At 38.2% G+C, this 9,385-nt stretch overlaps 1 pseudogene; it reads right to left on the bottom strand.

Moving 5' to 3' along the window:
- Nucleotides 1–8,600: 8,600 nt before the first annotated feature.
- Nucleotides 8,601–9,118, bottom strand: LOC103270771 (annotated as a pseudogene).
- Nucleotides 9,119–9,385: the final 267 nt, after the last annotated feature.

Below are 9,385 nucleotides of genomic sequence, written 5' to 3'. Positions count from 1 at the left end.
TGCACTCCAGTCTGGGCGACAGAGTGAGACTCCAACTCAAAAAAAAAAAAAAATCTTATTCTGTTAGTGTATGTGATAGCTGGTTGTTAAAAAGAGCTGGACTCTTCCTCCTTTCTCTTGTCTTCTTTCTCACCATGTGATCTCTGTGTACACTGGCTCCAACTCACCTTCCATCATGAGTGGAAGCAGTCTGAGGCTTTTACTAAATATAGTTGCCCAATCTTGAACTATATAGCAGTCAGAATTGTGAGCCAAATAATCATTTTTTCCTATATTACTTCCCAGCCTCAGATATTCTTTTATAATAATATAAAACAGAGTAAGACATACTGAGAAAAATAAGTATACTGAACAAACTCAGTCAATAGTGTCATTAATTTACTTTTAGGAAACATAGATAACATTCTGCAGTTATAGTACACTAAGAAAATAGTAATTCTTTCTTTGATTCCTCAAGATTTGTTGAAAGAAGTTTTAGAAGTTGCAGCCTGTAACATGTACTGCATTGAAATTTAAAATTTTAGGGGATTGTTTTAAAGTTTGAAATTAGTTTGTCCTAAGATGATATATTATTTCACTCAAAAATACATACAATTCAGAGAAAATTTTTAAAAAGAATAATTAAATTCTATTTTTGGTTCAATTGAATTAAATACATTACATATAAGTCTCTAATTTTAGTTTGTATTTAATTATTCATAGAAATATATGCAAAATACCTACATGCAGCTAGGTAATTCTAAAAAAGCAACAAGTTATTCCAACACTGTATCATTAGAACATACTATAGAAGCAACACTTACATAGTAAGAAAAAATTAAGATGTTTTCATAATGCTGAAAATAAGGCATTTGCCGGGCTCAGTGGCTCAGCCTGTAATCCCACGCCTTTGGGAGGCCGAGGTAAGTGGATTGCCTGAGACCGCGGGTTCAAGACCCGCCTGGGCAAGCGAGACCTCGTCTCTACAATAAATCAAAAAATGAGCCGGGTGCAGTAGCGTATGCCTGTAGTTCCGGCTACTTGGAAGGCTGAGGCGGAAGGATCACCGGAGCCCAGCAGGTCGAGGCTGCGGTGGCCGGGAGCGGCCATTGCACTGCAGTCTGGGCGACAGAGTGAGACTCCAACTCAAAAAAAAAAAAAAGGCATTTAAAATTTATATGTGAAAATTTCCCCTATTCTGCAGAACTGTTGTTTGAATATCCATACCAAAACTCATGTTGAAATTTAATTACTAGTGTAACAGTATTAAGAGGTAGAAGTATTAGGAAGTGATCAGGCCATCTAGGTACTGCCCTCATGAAAGGATTAATGGCATTACTGTGGGAATGAGTTAGTTATCACAGGAGTACATCCCTAATAAAATGGATGAGTTCATCATACTTTCTCTCCTGCTCTCTCCTCCTTCCACCTTCTGTCAGGGGATGACAGACTGTGAAGATCCTCATCAGATGTCAGCACCATGCTCATGGACTTTGCAGCCTCTAGAACCATGAGCCAAATAAACGTCTATTGTTTATAAATTACTGGCCTCGGATATTCTGTTATAGCAACACAAAACGGACAAGGACATGCAGCAAGTCTCATTTAAATCCATCACATTGTGTGGCATTAACACAGAACTTATTAAGTACTGCCTGAACATATTACTCTAAGTATTTTTAATAGCGCATTTTTAAGACAAATGGTATTTTCTTAGTTTTGAACCTGAAGAAAGATTATATTTTAGATTTTGTTTTATTGAAGTTCTTTATCTTTGCTCTGTGGATGACTTTTGTAATATAAAATATTCAAATTATATTATTTTAAATAATATAAGTAGTATACATATATACAAAATTTATTTTTAAAAATTGTTTTAGCCATCTCACTGAAATGACTCCGTGAACCAGAATAAGTCTGAGGATATTTATAAACAGTCTCACTTTTTTGCTACTAAGTTGTGAAGTCCCCAGTGCTGACTATACTGTATACACCATAATTGTAATTGCTTTGTTTGCATTAATTTATTTAATACATTGATTTGAGGTTGAACACTGGTACTTCAGAACTCCCAGTATTTCTGAGGGCAACATTTATACATTTTTGGTGGCTGAGTCACGCTTTTTTCTGGAAGCTAACATATATTTTTTTATTTTTTTAGAAAGCAGGATTTATTGAGAGGACAGAAAAGCTCCCACAGTGAGAGGAAACATGAAGGGATTGCCCTGGAAGCTAATATTTAGAAGAGATTTTATAGTTATGCAGATATAAGGCAAGTACCAGAACTATAGCTCCATATTTCTATAGAGACATTCAACTTGGGATTATCCAAAATCAGATGTTTCAGGCTGGGATGTAAAACAATTTTTTTCGTAATGTATGTGCTTTAGGTAGGGATATCTCTGTACAGATAATAATTATGCTATCTGAGGATTCAGAGACAAGGTATAGGACCCAGGGACTTAGTAAAGAGAGAATCGAAAAAAGAAGACTCTAGTTTAAGAAATGATCTCCAGGACCACAGGAATTAGTTTGGGAAAAGGGGAATAACCACTACTAGGGACATGAAATAATGGGGAGGTGTTTAGGCATGAGGTTCCATTTTGCTGTTATTATTATTTTTACAATTTTTAATGTTATTTTAAACTCAGAATATGAGTTCAAAAGTTTTAGATGAGTGGTAATTTAAGGGATAAAGGGAGAAGTTGGTGTATTTGGTAACGAGAATGAATAAAAAAGACTCACAATTTGTTGGAATAAGAGCGAACAGTCAGATTAGGAAGAGCAATAAACATCAGAAGTAATGGTGAAAAAGACTAGACTTATTGTAGTCATCAAAATATTGTCTCCAGATAATTTATGGTTTATTTTAAGGGTCAACTGAGGGAGACCTGGAAGGTTGAAAATCTGGGGCACAATTACAAATATTGTATTTCCTTTGTTCCTTTCTTCTTCTTTTACTCTTTTCCTTTGTGATTTGATGATTTTCTGTAGTGGTATGCTGGGGTTCCTATCTCTTTTTGTGTATCTACAACAGGTTTTTCTTTGTGCTTACCATGAGACATGTATATATGAAGCTATTAAAAGCTTGATTTCAATTATACACAAAATTGTACACTTTTACTTCTTCCTCTAGCCCACATTATATGTACTTGTTGTTACAATTTACATTTGTTAACAAATTATTGTGGCTATTATCATTTCAAATATTTTTGCTTTTAGCTTTTGCACTAGAGTTAAAAGTGGTTTGCACACCACCAGTACAGTATTAGAGTATTCTGAATTTTATTATATATTTATCTTTACCAATAAGTTTCATAATTCCACATGTTTTCATGTTGCTGTCTAAGATGCTTTCATTTCAACTTGAATGACTCTTTAGCTTTTCTTGTAAGGCAGATCTCAAAGTGATAAACCTTCTCAGAAAGGCAAACCTTTAATACTCCTTCATTTCTAAAGGACAGTTTTATTGATATAGTATTTTTTGTTGATAGTTTTTTTTTCTTCCAGTGCTTTATATATATCATTACACTCTCCTTGCCTATAAGGTTTCTGCTTAGAAATCTCATAATCTTATGAAGATTCCCTTATATATGATGAGTCACTTTTCTTTTGTTGCATTCAAAATTTTCTCTTTCTCCAACTTTTGACAATTTGATTATAATGTGTCTCAGTGAAGATCTCTTTATGCTCAATCTATTTAGAGTTCTTTGGGCTTCATGAAGATGGATGCTCACTTTATTCTTAAGATTTGTGATGTTTTCTATTATTATTTTTGTAAGTAAGCATCCTTCTCCTTTATCTTTCTCCTGTCCTTCTATAATTCCCATAATGCATATATTGGTTCACTTGATGATCATCCATAAGTCCCATAAGGTTTCTTTATGCTTTTTCATTATTTTGTTCCTCTGACTGGATATTTTCAAATTCTCTCCTTTTCAGTTTGCTGATTATTTCTTTTATTTGATTGAGGCATCTGTTGAGATTCTATTGGCTTTTTCAGTACTTACATTTTTTTCTTCAATCCAGATTTCCCTTTTGGTCCTTTTTGATGGTTTCTATCATCTTGTTGAAATTATAATTTTGTATATGTGTTGTTTTCCTGATTTTTTGTTGTTGTTTAGCTGTCCATCTATGTTTTCTTGTAGTTCACTGAGTTCCTTTAAAATGATTATTTTGAATTCTTTCTTGGGCAATTCATTTATCTCCACTTATTTGGGGGTCACTGGAGCTTTATTTTGTTCCTTTGATGAAGTCATTTTTTTTTTTTATTGTTCATGTTCCTTGAAGCTGTTCTTTGCAGCCTTCACAATTGAAGAAGCTGTTACCTGCTCCAGTCTTTAATGACTGCCTTTCTCAAAATTCTGGGGATCTTTCTCTTAGGCTTTTTCTCTGGGCTTGCCCCCTCCATTCCTCTTGTTCCTTCTTTGGGGGCAAATCTTATAATTTTATACCTTCTCTTGATCTCAAAAAGTCAGGCCAGGTGCTAAGACACTCTTGTTTATTATCCTTAGGGCAGTGCCTGGAAGCATTCGAGTTTGTACAACTTTTCTCAAACCAACAGAGTTGAACCAGCTGCTAAGATCCACACCTGCTGTTGAGATCTTTGTGTTGTTTGTGGGAGTACATATGGACTATTTATGAAGATCTGTGAATGTAGCAACACACTGGATAGCACATGGGGTGTTGGGGTTATGAATTATCTTGTGGAATTTGAGGGTATACCTCTTGGTGGAGTCTGTGAGCTGGTTAGCAGAATCCACGGCCCGCTGTTGCAAATGTTGTGCTGGATGCTTTATACTCAGTCCCTTTCTCCCTGCTTTCTCTCTGCTTCTAGCTGTCTCCAGATAACTCAGCTGTGCTGATCCCTTTAGTAATATGATTGGGACAAGACAGAAATTGGCCTCCTGGGCAGCCTCTTTCATGACTTGGGAAGCTGAGCATTTGCTTCACTTTTATTTTTTCCCATAGAAAAAATCAGAGGTGGAGTGGTCCTCTCATGGCACCAAGCTGTACTGCCTTGGGGGAAGACTGTCACTGGTAAAGTGAAATTTTTCTTCTACCTTCTTCAATGCAACCACTTTTGGATTCCCCCCTCCCCCCAGTGGTGTACTAGAAACTCATCCAGACTGTTGGGCTTCCACAAAGTTATTCTCATCTATGGATGGTTGTCAGAATAGGTGTTTTTGTAGGGAATGAGAAATGAAAAAAAATTATTTCACTATCTTGTCCTTATCCTGAAATTTCAATATCATTTAGGGATATAACTTTACAGGAAGATGCTGCAAAAGTGGAGCTTTCCAACCTTAACTCTCTCAACCCCATTTATCCAAGTCTTATGTCACTATTTATTTATTTATTTATATTCTGGAGTATGAGTGGGAATTTACTACATAAGAGGTTACATGAAGGTGAAGTTTGGGCTTCTAGTTGGCCCTCTCTCCCCCCTGACAGTGAACCAGCTACCCAGTGTGTTGCCACGTGTCCTCTCCTCCCCTTCCTCACCTAGCAGTGTTCATTGTCTGACAATCTCATTCTTGCGCTGGTGTACCTAGTGTTTAGAAGCATTTTATGAGTGAGAACATGCATTATTCAGTTTTTTGTTTCTATGATAGATCACTTTGTGTGATGGTCTCCAGCTGCATCCAAATTGCTAAAAGGCCATGAATGTTTTCTTCTTTATGACTGCATAATATTCCATCATTATAGATATTTCACGTTTTCTTTATCCAGTCTACTTTTGATGGGCATTTGGGTCAGTTCCATGGTTTTGCTATTGTGAATAATGCCGCAGTAAGCATGTGTGTGCAGGAGACCTTTTTGTAGAGTGATTTATATTCCTTTTACATTTACATTCCTTAGAGTGATGTACATTCCCAGGAGGGGGATTGTTGGATCTATAATAGCTTGATTTTTATTTTAGTTCTTTGAGGACTCAACACATAGTTTCCCATAGAGGTTGAACTAGTTTACATTTCTACCAAAATGTAGAAGCATTACCTTTTCTTCACAACCTCGCCAGCACCTGTTGTTTTTTTGACTTATTAGTAATAGTCATCTATACTGGTGGTAGGTGGTATCTCATTATACTTTTAATTTGCATTTCTCCGATAATTAGTGAGGCTAAGAATTTTTTCATGTGTTTTTAGTCTGCTTGTATGTCCTCCCTTGATAAATGTTTGTTCGTGTCCCTTTCCCACTTTTTAATGGGGTTGTTTTTTTTCCTTTCACTTCATTTGAGTCCCTTGTAGATCCTGGATATATTATTTTGTGTAGTCTTTGTCCAATATACAGCTTGCAATGCATTTTTCCATTCTATGTACTGTCTCTTTACTCTTTTTGTCGTTTATTTTGCTGTGCAAAAGCTTTTCAGTTTTATAAGGCCCCACCTGTCTATCTTCACTCTTGTTGAAATTGTTTTTGAGGACTTGGTCATGAATTCATCGCCTATGCCAATATCCAGAAGGGTGTCCCTTACATTTTCTTCAAGGATTCTTATAGTTTGAGGTTTTACATGTAAGTCCTTGATCCACTTTGATCTGATATTTGTAGGGGTGTAGTTTCATTCTTCTGCATGCAGATAGCCAGTTTTCCCAGCACCGTTTGCTAAAGATGATTTCCTTTCCCCGATATTTATTATTGATGACTTTGCCAAAATGAATGGTTGAAGAACCAAGTTTTTATATTCAGATTCTATGTCCTGTCCCATTAGTCTGTATGCCTATCCCTGTACCAATACCATGCTGTCTTGGCTACTATAGTCTTGTAATACAGTTAAATGTCTGGAAATGTGATACCTTCAGCTTTGTTTCCTTGGCTGAAGATTGCTTTGACTTCCTGCTCTTTTTTTATCTATGAGAAATTCTGTGTTGTCTTTTCTAACACTGTGAAAAATGACGTTAGTAGTTCGATAGAAATTGCATTGAATCTGTAGATTGCCTTAGGTAGGATGGACACCTTGACGATATTGATTCTTCCAATCCATGGGCATTGGATGCTTTTTCCCATTTGTTTCTGTCATCCTTGACTTATTTGAGCAGTGTTTTATAGTTCTTATTGCAAAGGTCTTTCACTTCTCTGGTTAGGTAGATTCAAAGGTATCTGATTTTTGTTATTGGTATTGTGAATGGAATTCTGGTTTTTATTTTGTTCTCAGCCTGCTTGCTGTTGGTGTATACAATTGCAACTGTCTTTAGTGCACTGATTTTGTATGCTGAGACTTTACCAAAGTTGTTTCTCAGTGTGAGGAGGTTTTTGACAGGCTCTCCAGGGTTTTCTAGGTATACAATCATATTGTCCACAAAGAGGGATGACTTAACTTTCTTTTTTCCTATTTGGAGACCCCTGATTTTCTTCACCTGTCTGATTGCTCTGGCTAGGACTTCCAGTACCATGTTGAATAGAAGGGGTAAGAGTGGACAACCTTGTCTTGCTCCAGTTCTCAGGGGAAATGCTTCCAACTTCTGCCCATTAAGCACCATGTTGCTGCAGGCTCTTATTATTTTGAGGAATATTCCTTGGAGGCCTCGGTGTTAGAGGGTTTTTATGAGGAGGATGCTAAATTATATCAAATGTTTTTTTCTGAGTCTAATGAGATAACCATGTGATTCTTGTTTATACACCTGTTAATATACCGAATTACGTTTATGGTATTAATGTTGAGCCGGCCCTGCATCCAGGGAATGAAACTTACCTGGTCATGGTGGATAATCTTTGAGATGTGTTGTTGGGTGAGATTTGCTAGAATCTCGTTGAGAATTTGTGCATCTATGTTCATCAGGGAAATTGATTGGTGATTCTCTTTCCTTGTTGAGCCTTTTTCAGTTTTCCATAGCAGGATGATATTAGCTTCATAAAATGAGCAAGGGAAAATTCCTTCCTTCTTGGTTGCCTGAGATACTTTCAATAAGTTTGGTATCAGCTCTTCCTTTTCAACTGAGAAATCATCAGGTACAGGGTTTCTTATGACTGAGTTGATTTCCTGGATTGTTATTGGTCTGTTTAGAGTTTCAATTTCTTCTTGTTTCATATGTGGGAGGTTGTATTATGCCAGGAAATCCTCCATTCCCTCTAGATTTTCCAGTTTATTTGCACTCAGGTGTTTATAGTAATCTCTGATAACCTTTTTAATTTCTCCAGAATAAGATGTGACATTGCCTTTTTCATTTCTAATTGTGTATATTTGGAATCTCTCTCTCTTTTTTAAGGTTAGTGTGGCTGGGGTCTGTCTATCTTTTTTATCCTTTCAAATAACCAGCTTTTTGTCTTGTTTATCCTTTCTATGATATTTTAGCCTTTCCAGTAATTGTGATCTTACTTTAGTAATCTGGATTTTTAGACTGAAAGTAGGATTTATTGTTCTTGTTTTTTCAACTCCCTAAGATGTGGTATCAGGCTGTTTATTTGTGATCCCTCTGTTTTCACGGTATGAACATGCAATGTTATGAACTTCCCACACAACACTGTTTTCATGGTATTCCAGAGGTTTTTTGTTTGCCGCAAAAAGCTTTATTTTTATTTGGTCCAGCGCGGTTAAAAAGCTGCCCAGTGGCTGGAGGGGGTGGCTCAGGCAGAAGAAGCCCTGATACTTTGAGAGGGGACCCCCAGAGGCCGCTGGGCTCCTAGTCGTGCTTGAGGGTGAGCCTTTGGAAGAGATACTCGCCCAGCCCAGACTCGGGCGGCCAGCCTGCGAAAGTTGGGCAGGTGGTCACCCATCTTCTTGATGAGTTTCACCTCCTCATCTAGGAAGTGGTTCTCCAGGAAATCACAGAGATGGGGGTCTGTGGATCCCACGGCATGGAGATCCAAAAGGGCTTGGCTCAGGCTCTTCTCTAAAGCCATGGCGGCTTCCATGGCACCCAGAGTTTTACCCCACTCATCTTGAGAGGGCTTCTGGATATCCTGGAAGAGGGCGTGGCCGCCACGCTGGTTTTGCATCTTCAAGAGACGCGCGGCGCCCTCGCGCTTCTGCTCCGCCAATTCTCGGAAGAAGTGGCCCACGCCCTCCAGAGCCACATCGTCGCGGTCGAAATAGAAACCCAGAGAGGTAGGTGTAGGAGGCCTGCAGATGCAAACTGACCAGGCGGTTGACGGCTGCCTCCACCTCGGTGGAAAAAGTCTGGCGAACCTGGGAGCTCATGGTTGGTCGGCCAAAAGGAGCTAACCGCAAAACGGTGGTCGTTGGTCCCAGAAACAGGAGGTGGCCGAGAGGGTGGTCTCAGAGGTTGCAAGTGGAGAGGAGATCGGAGGGCAGTGGGAGGCTGGAAGAGAGGGAGTCCCTGGGTCTGTTCCGTCCAAACACCGTTGAAGCAAGAGACAGATCCGCGGGACGGCCAAACGCACTGCCTCCCAGAGGTTATAATCGTCATGTCTTTGTTTTTGTTTCCAGGCCTCTTTTTATTTCTGT

The sequence above is a fragment of the Carlito syrichta genome, unplaced genomic scaffold, assembly GCF_000164805.1.
Source record: "Carlito syrichta isolate Samal-C Ts95f unplaced genomic scaffold, Tarsius_syrichta-2.0.1 Scaffold309933, whole genome shotgun sequence".
NCBI lineage: Eukaryota > Metazoa > Chordata > Mammalia > Primates > Tarsiidae > Carlito > Carlito syrichta.
This window is presented reverse-complemented; position numbering and strand designations above follow the sequence as displayed.